Below are 13476 nucleotides of genomic sequence, written 5' to 3' on the forward strand. Positions count from 1 at the left end.
CCCCTTTTTTTTTACCTAAAGGAAAGGGGCCATTTGGGGGGAGGGTGAAAAAGCTTGGGGGGCGGGGTGGGGGGACTACTGGCACTGAGCAGTTTTCCCTTTCCCCAGGTTTGTAGTCTAGGGTGGTAGGTTTATCTTTCCCAGCCTTGCCTGCAGTGGGCACTGTGGGGTGGCAGGAGCCTTAGCCAAACTCTTGAAGACCAGGGGCGACAGGTGCAGCCATCCCTTGAAAAGGGCATGGCGGGCATGTCATCCCAGGCAAGAGGAAATTGGATCCCCAGACTGACACCGTAACCAGGCAAATTATCAAGGGTGATCATTTGAGCCAGTATTGTGGCATCATACTTGATGAGGGTGGGATACTGCCAGGGTCAGGGACATGCTGGCCTGGGCTACACAATCTGAGAGCCCTCTATGTCTCCTTTCATGTATCCCAGGGTGGTATGTCCCCGGGTCATTGACACCAGCATGGACAATGACCGTCATACTTGTACATGCTTGACCTGAGTGCGTGTTATGGGGGGATTCCAGCCCCGCAGGCAGCCTACTGTGATCATTCCCTTGTTCAGTCTGGTGGGTGGGACGTCAGTGTGTCTGACTGTGGTGTCACCCATTACAAGTGTGTCTGGCATTGTGTTTGGCCTTTGGGGCTGTGACTGTTTAGCACACTTGAGAACTATGTGTTGCATGTCCTATGTCTTGTAGGCAGTTGCTTGGGTGTCTGCTTCAGAGAGGCCTCGTTAGGTTTTGTTATGTTTTAACAATGCCTCCAGTATGTCTTGTGTGTTCATGTGTTTGTTGGCATTTGTGATAGTTACATGTGACACTGGGTTTGTGGTGTGCATGGTGTCCTTCCCTCCCGTTTGGTCTTGCGGTCATAGTTTGAGAGAGCTCAGCCCCCTGTCTGGCTATAGTTACATCTCTCCACATGTTATGTTTAATTAGGGTAGTGCGGCTTGTCGTGTCCATGAGCACCTGTAACATTGCCTCCGGGGCCCAGATTCACCATCTGAGAACAGGAGGTCGCTAACCAATTGACCCGCCGACATGCCCGAGCGTGAATGCATTTGCTGTGTAAGTGGGTCAGAAGGCACCTATAGGGGAGAGTGGGTACTCAAGGGGATTCTAGGCTAGTGTAGTACTCCATCTAGTATAAATGTACTTTACCTATGTAGGAATACTATGAGGCAGAGTGCTGAGCTTTTGTGATAGAGAACAGACAGTTGAGATTGCAAGTAGAGAGGTTCTACATGTAAACCTGCGAAGACACGGAATAACCAGATATAGTGTAGCGTTGCTTACATGGTACATGGCGCACATGTGTCCACACATATACTGCACCCTGTGGCAGCCTGTGGTCGGTGCCACAGGCTATGGTGGACAGAGACATCACATACATGGCATGACACAGTACAGGTATGGTGACATTCTGCAGAATTAATGTCGTACACAGTGTGCTGGCAACTGACCGCGCAGGTGTCACCTGTCCAGCGCTAATGGTTGCACGGTGTGCAACAGTTGGATGCTGTACCGGTACAGGAATATGTCAGTAATCGTGGGGCGTTACACCACTATGGCTTTTACACCCCATTGTGTGCAGATGGGGACACCTGCCTGCCACCAATGGTCAGCACCCTCACAATACAATGCACCCACCTGCCGCCATGTCACAGGGGGCGGTCTTGCACAGGTGGCCAGTAAAGGCTCACAAGTATGGCATTGACAGGGCTGTACAATGCAGCACCAGTGCGGGATGGTCACCCTGTGTGGTTAGTGTCCAGTCACAACACTATATCTGCATACACCCTCACAACAGGCAGCAGACATACACACATGTTGACACACTGACATGGTGGTGACCACACATGTCTACGGAGGGGCGACATGTTGCATGTAACCTGCACCATCCACATCCATGCACCCACACTGAGGTATGTACAGATCTCTACCACTTGGTGTACAGTGATGTGTGGCATAGTGGCACATAGTCCCCGATCTGTGGCATACATGGGCACATTCCTGCACACATGTCAGTTGCTAGGAATGCTGCACACCGCTATATGGGATATGTGCAGGCGTGCAGCGGTATGTAGTGCATCATGCCGTTACCACCACTGTATCTGGCAGCTGTGCTGATATATGCACTTAAGGAGGTGGTAGGGGTTACAGTGGCCATGTGACATGATGGTCGATGACTTACATGACCGATGGGTATGCATTATAGCGGCGCGCTGTCATGTAAAGCGACATAGCAGACTGTATGCACATGGCAGGGTAGGATGGTGTGTGACACACCTGTGACCAACACCTGCACACATGCATGTGGACAGGTGTTTAAACACATGGTTTACACATACACGGCATGCGTGCTGTTACTATGCCACCATATAACAGCCCCATGATGGGTATGCATGTGGTAGGGAGTTGCAACTGTGTTATGGACACCGGACACTGCTCATGCATGGCTGCACCGTGCACAGTACCTGCGTGTCACATGTATCCCCTGTTGCCATGTGTATGCATTGCTACGTTGTGACATGTGTGTCGACATACATGGAACATGGACTGTGGTATGGTATCACAGTTGTCACAGGCAAACTGTACAAGGGGTATGTGTCCCAGTCAACACCGCTACACCCTGAGAGAGTGCATACCACAGACATGTGTCCACCCTTCCATTCGTGTGTGTATTACGTGCGTGCGCCAGTGTTATGCATGTGGTACATCACAGGCTTTGTATGTGTCCTGTGTGCAGTCCATGCACACAGCCAGGCAATCACATATATAACATATCCGGACTTTGTTTCACTGTGGTACAGCTTCAGTCATGTATCATCGCCTATCTGTGTCCAGGTCCGTGGTATGTGTCAATGGAGCATGCCTGTCCATGTATACTGATATGGGTGGACTACATCACACCTGTGGGATCATTGATAGTACATGTGTACTCTGCATGATGGACGTATACCACCATATAGACCTGTGGACATATGTCACATGCTGTTGCTGGACCCGTGGTCATACTGCTGCACCGATGACATGGTGCTGGCGCCGGGGAGCTACAGTGTTCACTGCAGTGTGTACATGTTCAGCCTGCACCCGTGGCGCCTGTGCTGTCATCTGTGTGTGCGTGTAACTGCATGTGTGTCCACCACTGTGTGTTATTACCCCATGCGGGTTTACCTGGCCATGACTTGCGGTGTGTACCTCCGTCTGCATGCTGGATGGCGTGTAGCACATACTAAGTGTGTTGAGCATGCCGGGTTGCTGTTGTGTGGGTGGACACACCGCGACAGTCCACAATCTGCCCTTCCATAATTTCACCCCATGTGTATGCATGTCTGCACTCTGCAAGATTCTGTAGTGAAACATGCCCAGTAAGCAGCTGTGTAGATGGACACACAGTACAGTGCTTACACCTGTGCCGTCTGCGTTGATACCCGTGTGCATGTATGTTTCCCCTTCGCAACTGCCTTTACATCTGTGGCATGCGGAGTTGCTGTTGTGTGGATGGACACACCACGGCGGTCCACAATCTGCCCTTCCATGATTTCACCCCATGTGGCATGCATGTCTGCACTGTGCAAATTCTAAGTGTCACCAAGGCATGCAGTAAGCAGCTGTGTTAGATGGACACACAGTACAGTGCAGCAGCGATCATGTCGTTGATACCCGTGTGCATGTCTGTTTCCCCTTCGCAACCGTCACATCTGTGGCATGCCGAGGTTGCTGTTGTGTGGGTGGACACACGGCGGCGGTCCCACTAATCTGCCCTTCCATGATTTCACCCCATGTGTATGCATGTCTGCACTCTGCAGATTCTAAGGTGTCTGAGCATGCCCAGTAAGCAGCTGTGTAGATGGACACACAGTACAGTGCACACACTGCGCCCGTCTAGACCCGATTGATACCCTGTGTGCATGTCTGTTTCCCCGCCATGGCATACCATGCGTCTGTGAGCATGCCGGGTTGCTGTTGTGTGGGTGGACACACTGACGGCCGATTACAATCTGCCCTTCCATGATTCCACCCCATGTGTATGCATGTCTGCACTCTGCAGATTCCACAGGTGTCAATGAGCATGCCCAGTAAGCAGCTGTGTAGATGGACACACAGTACCAAGTGCACCCGGCAGCGCCGTCTGTGATGATACCCGTGTGCATGTATGTTTCCCCATCGCGACCGCTGGAATGTGAGGGGAGCATGCCAATCTCGCCATGGTCGAGGTACAGTACAGTCGGCACCGATGTCTGCTGCTAGGCATGTAGCTTAGCCATACGGCCAATGACATCCTGCATAGCCATGGTGACCGTCCAGGTGAGTCATATGTGGTTGGTATGCCACAATGGCTGCCCTACATTATTACGCCAGATGCCCTCTCGCAAGGTATACTGTCTGTGGTGCATCCGGTATCCATGTCGTGATGTTGTGCTCCATAGTTAGTTGGTATTCCGGAGTGCAGCACTACCGTGTTACTGTAAGCCGCCCCACCTTGGGATGGTAACATGCTGTGTGACTCGCACTCTGTCTTCATTCCTTTCCAGCTGCCTTGCCTCTGCAGATGATATATCACCCACCTAGGGTATGCCTCCTGACAGTGCTGTGCTCAGTAATCTCCGGTAAAGCGCATTCTGTAAATGCATCATGCTGTGAGTGTGTTCATGTAGGTTCAACTCCAGGCCCTTCCCGTGTGTGTGTGAAGTGTGTTATTGTGTTTCCAGCTGCCTCTGCAGATGGTCATGCTTTAGATGCGTCGCCAACACATACCTTGGCTGTTGTCAGCTGTTCCTTTACAGATGATGTCACCGCCTAGAAGGATGCCTCTGACGGCTGTGCTCCAGTAATCTCGGTAGCACGTTCTGTAAATGCATCATGCTGTAGTATGTTCATGTAGTGGCGTGGTTCAACTCCGGCCCTTCCTGTGTGTGTTATTATTGAGGGTGTGTGTGTGTTTTCCAGATGCCCTTGGTGAGGAAGTAGTTCCTTTAGGTCGGCTTCACAACACATATCTTGGCTATTAGCATCTATTCCTTACTGGGATGATGTCACCACGCCTAGTAGTATACCTCTGACAGGCGCTGTGTTCAGTAATCTTCGATGTAGCGTTCTGTAAATACATCATGTAGTGTGTTCATATAGGTAGAAGCGTAGGTTCAACTCGGCCCTTCCCGTGTGTGTGTGTTTCCAGATGCCCTTGGTAAGAGTAGTTCCTTTAATTAAACTTTTGCAACACATATCTTGGCTATTGGCATCTATTCCTTTACAGATGATGTCACCCGCCTAGTAGTATGCCTCTGAACAGCTGTGCTTAGTAATCTCGATGGCGCATTCTGTAAATGCATTATGCTGTAGTGTGTTCATGTAGGTAGGCGTAGGTTCAACTCCGGCCCTTCCGGTGTGTTTGATGTGTGTGTGTTTCCAGATGCCCTTGGTGAGAGTAGTTCCTTTGAGTAAGCCGCATGAAAACACATATCTTGGCTATTGGCATCTATTCCTTTACGGATGATGTCACCCACCTAGTAGTATGCAGCACGGACAATGCTGTGCTCAGTAATCTCGATGAAAGCGGCGTTCTGTAAATGCATCATGCTGTAGTGTGTGCATGCTAGGTGGCGTAGAGTTCAACTCCGGCCCTTCCTGTGTGTGTGTGTGTGTGTGTGTTTCCAGATGCCGTTGGTGAGAGTAGTTCCTTTAGTCGCTTCGCAACACATATCTTGGCTATTGGCATCTATTCCTTTATGGATGATGTCACCCGCCTAGTAGTATGCCTCTGACAGCGCTATGCTCAGTAATCTCGATAGCGCGTTCTGTAAATGCATCATGCTGTAGTGTGTTCATGTAGGTAGGCATAGGTTCAACTCCCGACCCTTCCCCGTGTGTGTGTGTGGTGTGTGTGTGTGTGTGTGTGTTTCGGAATTGCCCTTGGTGAGAGTAGTTCCTTTAGTTCAGCTTCTACAACACATATCTTGGCTATTGGCATCTATTCCTTTACGGATGATGTCACCCGCCTAGTAGTATGCCTCTGACAGCACTGTGCTCAGTAATCTCGGTAGCACATTCTATAAATGCATCATGCTGTAGTGTGTTCATGTAGGTGGCGTAGGTTCAACTCCGGCCCTTCCCGTGCATGTATTATTATTGAGATTGTGTGTGTGTGTGTGTGTGTTTCCAGATGCCCTTGGTGAGAGTAGTTTCCTTTAGTTGCCATAACACATATCTTGGCCTATTGGCATCTTTTCCTTTCACTGGGATGATCTCACCCGCCTAGTAGTATGCCTCTGACAGCGCTGTGCTCAGTAATCTACGGTGGCCAGCGTTCTGTAAATGCATCATGCTGTAGTGTGTTCATGTTCAGGTAGGCGTAGGTTCAACTCCGGCCACTTCCCGTGTTTGTGTGTGTGGGGTGTGTGTGTGTGTGTGTTTACAGCTGCCCCTGTAGAAGGTATAGTTATTTTAGAGCGGCTTCTGACACATACCTTGGCTGTCCGGCGTCTATTCCTTCTGAGATGTTGTCACCCCCACCTAGATGTGTGCCTCTGGCGGTGCTGTGTTCAGTGGTCCCGCGTGGCGTTCCATACCTGTGTCATTACTGTTGTGCGGTTGGGTGGGTGGGTAAGGTCAATCCCATGCCTGCCAGCTGTGTGTGTGTGTGTCTATGCTCCCAGCCACATGGGTTCATAGGTTATGGCTTTAGAGTTTCCACAGAGCACTTATATCCTGCCGCCATCTCTGTGTTTGTGGATGGTGAGGGGCGCTAGCTCGTGGACTGCCTGCCAATGTGCCTGATGTGGTTGGCGGCCTCCGTAAGCGTGTTCTCCACACACTCGCCCTGCTGTGTGGTGAGGTGGGGTGGTGCTGTGTACGTTACACTCCGGCTTGCTTGCCACATGTGTCCATCTGTATCTCTCTCAAATGTATATATACATACTTATGTTATGCCCATGCTGCTCTTGCCGCTTGGACAGCTGTCTGTCCCATGTATCGCATATTTACCCGCGGCTGACACATAGAACTGTGGTGCGATGCATATCCACTCATTGTCCAGCGCAACGTCCGTATTCTGGCACGCCCTAGAGACATCTGCTGGATATCGTGGCAGAACCAGCTATCCTTGCTGTACTGACACTGTGCCCATTCTACGCCATAAACCTTGTGTATAATTGCCTGTTTATGGTGTGTGTATGTCTATCTGAGCTGTATGCGTAATTAAATGTGTATGTCCCATTATATTGCCGTCTGTGCGAAGTGTCGCCACTATGGGTAATCCTTGTAGACGCTGTTTCATGTGCACTTCAGCACATACCTGCGAACCGATACTACCCCTCCCTACGGCAGCGGCCTTAGATCAACTTGGCTGCCCTAGGCGATCAGGGCTCCATGGCGCCCACCACCACAACACATGGTGCCCCATCCTGGTGTACCTACATGACATACCTACTAGAAGGTGGCCAACTGCTAGTGCGGGCGCCCTAGGCAGCCGCCCGGTTAACCTATGCACTCACGGCCGGCTATGAGCACATCACAGGCATACTTTTTACATTCAGTGTTTACAAAGGCTAGATTTTAAATCAGAGGACCTTATCAACTATATACTTTAGAATGCGGATTGAGATGGATTATTAGGTGGAGAGTTGACCACACACCAGGGCGGCTGAATGATGAAGCGCAGATTAAGCCTCTTTTGAGAAACAGGTGGCTTAAACCCAAATAACAGAGGAATGTAGTTTAGGTACAGCTATACATTTAACATCCATTAGTCCGCTCTTTCAGTTGTTTACCACTGTATTACATTGATATAATATACATATTTTCAATATTTATTGTTAGATTTTAATTGATGAGTATTAGGCATAGATACAATATCATATAATACATGTTTTAATAGGATGTTTTTGAAGATGTTAATATATGTGTGTGTAGTAAACATTGCGTCTACGCTTTATATGCTGTGGTTAGTTGTTCATTGTTTGATGAGAAATTGACCAATGAAGGTGTAAGGAGGGATATTTAAAGCCTGGATGGTTTTATGTTATGTGTAAGTCTGATAGCCCGAGGAACCCTCTGGTGAAAAGCGCTTACTTGTCTATAAAGGAACCTTTTATACCATTTGGGCACTGTCCTGGACAATTTCTACGTTGACTGTTTCATCAACCTATGTGTTTTGGATTGTGTGCCATAAGGTGCCAGCGGTTATTTTTATGTTGATTAGGTGTATTCCATGGTCAATTGACATTAATCATATTAATTCATTAAAGGATCTTCTTTATAAATTAGGAGACGCCATAGTTTAACCATCTATGACCTTCCCTAGTTGAAGTTGTTAGTGTGCTTATTGGTATGTGTTCCACAGGTGCGCCCATTTGTTCCGCATTATGGAAGCGGTGATCCCCATTTTGGTGATGGCAGATTGAGAGCTGTGTGCGCGGTATGATCGCTGCGGCTGGTCTGACTTTAATATGGGGAATGTCTAATATTCAGTCCCTATCTGTATTTCCTGTGCTATGCCTTACTGCAGCTGTGTAATTCCACCAGGTTTCCAGTTATAGGTGCCATCTTGGTCGTGCGATGCGACTTGTTCATCCATAGGGTGCCTACTGGACACTGATATAGGGCTGTACATTTTCACACCTGCTTTTAGCATTATCTGGTGGATGCTTTGCATCATTAGTGGGGAGTAAGGCATGTGCTATACCCACATCCCTCCCGCAGGGGCAGGACAGCGGATTATCTGCCAAACAACACTGAGCCCCATTTCTGCATACCCAGGATCCCATGGCTGCAACCTCGATGGTACATTACACATATCCTTCATGTGTGTGGGACTGGGATGTGGGCCTTGCTTTCTATGGACTCGAACAATCTGGGGATTTCTGTTGTTCATATGTCCTGCATTTCATGGACGCTTGTCATCCAACCTTAAATGTCGCTGGTGGTGCATATGTCTAGCTGTGCCATAGTCACGGCTGTCTCATTTCTTCTGGGTCAATCGCAGCTGGTTGAGTCGTTGCGAATGGATCAATTTTGGGAGTCCCTACAATGGACACCAATGCCATACGTAAAGTGTAGAACTTGTTGGACTGTCACCATCTGGCCAGTGGTTTTGACTGCTGCTGTATGTTCCCCAATCGCGGATGTCTGTTTGACTACCCATATTATGTATAACTTGGCTATCTATATCCATGTGCCAGTAACAAGCGGAAATACAGCAAACCTTGAGTCCTGGTCATCTTCATAAAAGACATTATTGAACATAAACCAGGCCAAAACAGGCGATGACAAAATGATACACTCCACAGTCAAAGATATTGACTCTTTCACCCACTAACATGGAAGGCGTCAGATACAAAGAAATACATCAGATAGTCGTCCCTTATACACTTCCTTCAGAGTCAGTTTAAAGTCAATTAATCAATAAACTTGCTCATAGTTAAGTGGACAGTGCTCAGAAGTCTTGATGATAAAGTGACATATACAAATCAGTGTTGCATACATTACTTAATGGAAACAATAATACAACAACAATGTGTGTTAATATAAATACAATATTGGTTCAATACAATCAGTATATTGAAACATAGTTGATAATTGTTGTGGAAGTAAACCTTAGAATGTAGTTAATGTTGATAATGATATTGTATATCAATGTGTATAATTGTTGCATTAAGATTCCAAATCATGGAATAAATAAGTACAAATTAAATGCATATTTTGTATAAATATGAATGTAAATAAAGTCACAATGTTAAATATGAATATATGACTGTATTATAACTATATCAATATGATATGGAATAAACTGTAGTTGTTTTACATCTTGTTTTTCCAAGTGACAAATCTATGTCCATCGTCATATACGGGCCGTCAGGCTGCTGTCGTAGATATATACATGTGAACCCCTCATTTCATAACGCTTTGTTACTGTCTGGATACCTGTGTACACATCAATTACCATGCCATACCTTTCCACTGTACAGGTTCTGGCATGGTGTATGCAACTAATTGACATAATCTTGCTGTGTTACATTGACCTGTGTCTATCAGCAGTCGCTGGCGTGTCATGTGAGACAACTACCTTGCTTCTATAGGGACCTGATCCCGTAATTGTGGCAGTCTTCCACTGGCCATATATTTCTCTATTAATCTGGGATCTGTGTAACCAGTCCTTTCAGGACCTCTATTGTTGTTCTTTTTTGGTTATATATGAGTACTTTGGTATGTTGTGCTATTATTGTGTGTGGAGCATTTCTCCATGGGCCTCTGCTGACACAGACATATATCAGCTAGCCTAGCCGGTCCAACAGAAGTGTGAGCCAACTAGACACAATTCGTATGGGGCACCTTCGACAAGTGGGTGCCGGTTACAGATGCATAACCGTCGTCCAATCCATACTACTAACACACATGTTATTCTATCACATTTCTATGTTGTCTTATCACATGGCGTGTTTCTCACTATTTCTAACGGTACTTTACATGGCATTGCCGATTCCATACTTTCAGAGGCTGACAGTTTTTGGGAGACATGTATGATTGACGTGGAGGACACAGCTGCTTCCCACCTGTGACGGATCACACGCACAGCACCATTTCTAATAATAATTGTGGGTTCTGGCGCGAGCGCACATGCATATCAGTATTCTGTTTACATATGTTTGCAGGTCACCAGTTTACATGGTCTGTGTTGGTTGTGACTGTTCATTGTATCTCTGATCGGTTATGGGCGCGTACGTACCACTTCACATTTATATGTTCATAGTGATCGTAATTCCGTAGGGACTGCATTTACGTTTGCAGTTACTAGTAATACTCCGTTAGCTGTTCGGTCTCATTTATATGCATACCCATGGTGTAGCTAAATTTACATATTCCCCCACCCCACCCCCTCACTCACGTCGTCACAGGCATCCATTCTCCACTGCTGGGAAGGTGCGGTACCATATTAAACATTCCTTATTCCCTCCCGCTCCTTGTGGGATGTATATGTTGACCGCCAGGGGATATTCAGATCCTGAGGGGCTTATATCGCATACAGGCCTTCACGTTGTCAGTGTGGTGCTTTGGGTTTGGTCTTGTCAACCTGAGTGTCACCCAGACTGCCCTGACCGTGTCACGAATGTCAGGCAGTCACATGGGCATGGTTTGTCCGTGTCTATGATACCATATCATTATTCTAACATTAATATGATTGGCTGGCGTGCCCATTGTAAGATCTTGTTATAGTAATTACTGCAGGTCTGAGTGAGCGGACTATTTCCATGCAAACCTCCAGTATTTATAACCTGTCTCGCTATATTACATAGGTTTAACATTGCGTGACGGCTTTCACTGAGCCACGGACATATCCGTTTGCTTAGTTTAGAACCGATGATCCACTCTGCTACACACATTTAACATGGCGGAACAGGTTGAACAACTCAACAGCGGGGACGCCGGGCTCTCCGTCGCTGTTCGAAATGTTAATTAAAGCTATGTTGACTTTGTTTCTATGGCGAGACGAGTGTCTTCGACATTGGTAATGGACATCTCCACCCGAATGCGTCTGCACCACCGCGGGTGCCGCGCCTGCGTTTGGGTGTGACGGACAGTATGCTGTGCCATTATGTCTGGGAATATATGGTTTCTTTCCATAGATGATATGGCATACTAGCAATGACGGCATGGGTGGCGTTACTGCTGTATTTACCCACGGCAGGCGGCCTTAGGTCAAAGTGGTGCTCTGGGCAAAAGAGGACTCATAATTTTACCACATCACCCGCTACCCCATCCTGGTCTACCTACACCAAATAAAGGCTGGAAGGTGCCCCTAGTAGGCGGCGCCTGGCGCTGCCTGGTGGCACTATGCCTAAGAGCGGCTATGTGCAATGGTCCCTCGAGCTGACCTCGGGGCGCGCCACTCTGCCCAGTAGGTATATCTAGCATTACCCACATCCGAAGTGGTTTATTGCTATGATATTCACGTAATGCGGACACGTGTGTTTGGACAACCTACAATAACTTCTGTATTGGCATGTCTACTAATAGGTGGTGCGGTTACCATACATATGTCTTTCTCAAAACCGACTTCACACTTCTAAACACTAGTGTGGTCTCCTTCAGGCCCTGAGCCAGTGGTAAACATTACCCAAACATGAATCTTACATATGCCTTCTACCAGCACCTACAGGACTGCATGGATCAGGCAATCCCATACAAAACTGGACTCTTTGTACCAAAGCCAAGCATCCGGTCTGGTGGACCCAGCCATAAACAAGCTCTACAACGAAGGAGGTAGCTACTACAAGATAGAGCAGAATCCTTGTATGGTAAGACACCCTTGCTCATTATATGTGAAGAACTACAAGCTCTCCTTGAAATCATCAGGGCAAATTAGGCAAGATAAATCACCGGACTTGATGAACCCATTCATGAGGCCTTCTTTAGCTATATTGGACACCTGGAGACACTCCAGACATACTCGAACTGGGTTCAGAATAGTGTAGAAGATTACTGAACCTGCACACATTATGCCAACTTGCTGGCTGACAGGTTCTGTGCAGACTTCTCCCCCCTCCCCACATGGAGAGATATCTATACCAAGTTGTAGCCCGGAACATCTATACTTTGAGTGAAATGCTCTCTCAAGGCAGTGACACAGCATCCATGGGACCAGATGAGGAATTAAACCCACAGTTAGGATAGCTGTTTAATCACCAGCCTCTCACCTCGGGATACATTACCCAAGTAGTGGCGCAAGGTGACTGCGTCCACTTCACAAGGCGATTACCTCCACTGACCCTAATAATTACCCGTCCCGGTAGCTTGACAAGCCTTATCTGCAAAGCCATGGAGAAGGATCATAATGGAACTGCGAATATAAAGACATAGGGGACTTGCATACTTTGGATCCAAGCAGTTTGGCTTGGTCAAAGGCAGATCTTGCCTTTAAACTTTGGTGGACTTTTCGGAACAGGCAACCAAGGCCATTGATGAGGGTAAACAGTCCACCACAGCCTACCTCGACCTGTGAGGCCTTCGACACAATACCCCCCCTCAATTATCATTGATAAACTCATCTAGCTTGAATGTAAACCCTTACATATGAGATGGGTTAAAACTGGCTAAGTGACCCAGAACTACGGTCCATAGTTGCTGAGCCATGTCAGATTCACAGCGGTCACAGGTGTGAAAAATCACACGGGGCTCAGTCTGGGTCCACTCTTTTTACATCTACATTTCCAAAGTACCAAGCAAACACAGGGTTGCCTTGGCTGACAATGTTTGCAGATGACTCACCGAACACAGAATTGCCATAGTGGGACACACATCAACACAGATATCCTTCAGAAGGCTCTGGATATGGATGTGTTTGAGAACATTTCTGGTATGATGTGATCAGCACTGGAAAACAGGATTTCGCTACCATATAGGTGGCAATCCACTAACACAGAGGGAGTTACCAGGGATCTGGGGACCCTGGTTTGTCAGTAACTGTTAGTT

At 47.5% G+C, this 13476-nt stretch overlaps 1 protein-coding gene across 2 annotated transcripts in view; it reads right to left on the reverse strand.

The window, feature by feature from the left end:
- LOC122795591 (sialin-like) overlaps window positions 1-13476 on the reverse strand; it is a 711524-nt gene that overhangs the window by 435906 nt on the left and 262142 nt on the right. The window lies entirely within an intron of this gene.

This window comes from Protopterus annectens, chromosome 1.part0 (genome assembly GCF_019279795.1).
Source record: "Protopterus annectens isolate FY-2018-M chromosome 1.part0, PAN1.0, whole genome shotgun sequence".
NCBI lineage: Eukaryota > Metazoa > Chordata > Ceratodontiformes > Protopteridae > Protopterus > Protopterus annectens.